The sequence below is a fragment of the Melitaea cinxia genome, chromosome 12, assembly GCF_905220565.1.
Source record: "Melitaea cinxia chromosome 12, ilMelCinx1.1, whole genome shotgun sequence".
NCBI lineage: Eukaryota > Metazoa > Arthropoda > Insecta > Lepidoptera > Nymphalidae > Melitaea > Melitaea cinxia.
The window spans coordinates 9,873,668-9,875,702 of NC_059405.1; positions in this window are offsets into that span (position 1 = coordinate 9,873,668).

The window sequence follows — 2,035 nt, forward strand, 5'->3', positions numbered from 1 at the left end:
AAAAATTCGGTAACGTTAATTTGCCAAGGTCGGCATAACGTTATTTTTGGAGTAACGATACTTTAGATACCGGTATTTTTCACCAATTTTACCGTTATATTTTTTACCGGTAAAAACTCAGTTAACGTTATTTTTAACGTTACTTATCTATACCGTTACTGTTAATTGCTACTGTTAACGTTATAGGTAACGAAATTATTACGCTCGTACAATGTAAGAAAGAGACAGATTAGATTTGTAATTTTCTTTATTAGTTTTTGAATTATTACAGAATACGCCGTTTGTTTAGTGTGCACATATGTGATCTATTTTTAAAACAATGATGGAATATGAAATAAGCCGTTCGTTGTGTATTATTATTTTTAATAGACTTGAAAAAAAAGAAGTAATTCTCAATTCGATTGAATTCTTTGTAATGTGTGTTACGTCATAATTTATTTTTATTGGGTTGACCGATTTCGATAATTCTTTTTTTATTCAAAAGGTGGTGCTTATCATTATAGTCCCATTTCAATTTGATCAAGTACTTTTCGAGTTATATCTAATAATGCGTATTTTACTATGTTTTCGTCTATAAACGTTATTTTACTCGTCGATATAATTGAAGTTGGTTTTTTCTTTCGTTTGCGAGTAAACACAATTTTATTTATTTTATTTTAATATCTTTGAATCAGTTGTTTTTATTACCAACTGAATTCTAGTACTACAATAATTTATTGATGAAAAAATGATACAAGTAGTTTTTCTCATTAGGTGTTCTATCCTATATTCGGTCCCGTCAAATACGTTTGCAATTAAATGGGGAAGGGTATTATCGCAATCACGGAAATAGAATAGCACCCGCTGAGAGCGTCCTTTAAACTAAATATGTATTTATTTAAATAAATAGAGACACCTATACTTTCGAAATAAAAATATTCTAGGAGGATGGGTGGGCTGTGGTTGTTACATAGTAATGTCTGTTAGGGGATCATTGAACGTGTGACTTAGCGTGACAAAGGGGGAGGGAGGGGGTCCCAAATGATACAAATTTGCGTGTTATATTTTATTTTAAAATTAATAAAATTAATTAACTAACAAGAAGGTACCGCGTACTTGATGTCACTGATTTTTTTGTATATTTCGCTATCGACGCTAGCGTCCTTTTTCAGCTTTGCACGTGTAACTAGCTACCTAGTATAATAATAATATTTATCTCAGCAACAACGGGGGGCGCGAAGCGAAGGTCGAGCGGGTGGTGTCGCGTCGTCGGTATCTGACCCGTCATCTATTCAAATAAATAAAATTGGTGTCTGTTTGTAATATTAAAATAACCTCTTTTTACTGAATGGGCGTATACACGGTACTAATACTAAAATAATATTTTTTGCAATTTTTGCCTGTCTGTCTGTCTGTTTATTTGTTCCGGCTAATCTCTGAAACGGCTGGGCAGATATAAGGAGTAACTTAGGCTACTTATATTTTAGAAATTTATTTATTTTGTGTTTCTGCGAACTGAACAATAATTTTTTATAAGTTCCACGCGGACGAAGTCGCGGGCACTGCTAATTGAATAATATTTTCGCTTACTTTTTTTAGTCTATTTAAATTAATTGAGCGCTGACTTTTTAGCTACTTACCTATTTGTTCAAACGTATATACACACAAACGTATATAATAAATATGTATAATGTATAACAATAAAGTATCAAATTTTACATAAAATGTTTAAATTATTGACGTATTTTAGTCAATTATCTAATTAATTAACGTATTTAGTAAATATCATAAATATTTAATCAATTAACAAAATTAATTAAGGTTTTTGTAATTAATACTGTATCCGTATAGCTTTAGAATTAGTGCAATATAAATTTAGAAGTTAATTACACATGCATTATTTAGAAGTTAAGTATGAATAGCTTTCTTAAAAGTCAACACGGACTGTTTTTGTAGACCAATGAAAGAAGAATAATTCTACCATACCTTTTTTGGTACATCTCAAAGTGTTTAAGCAGTGTTTTCGATAGAACTTTTTTTTTTATACAACTAGGTC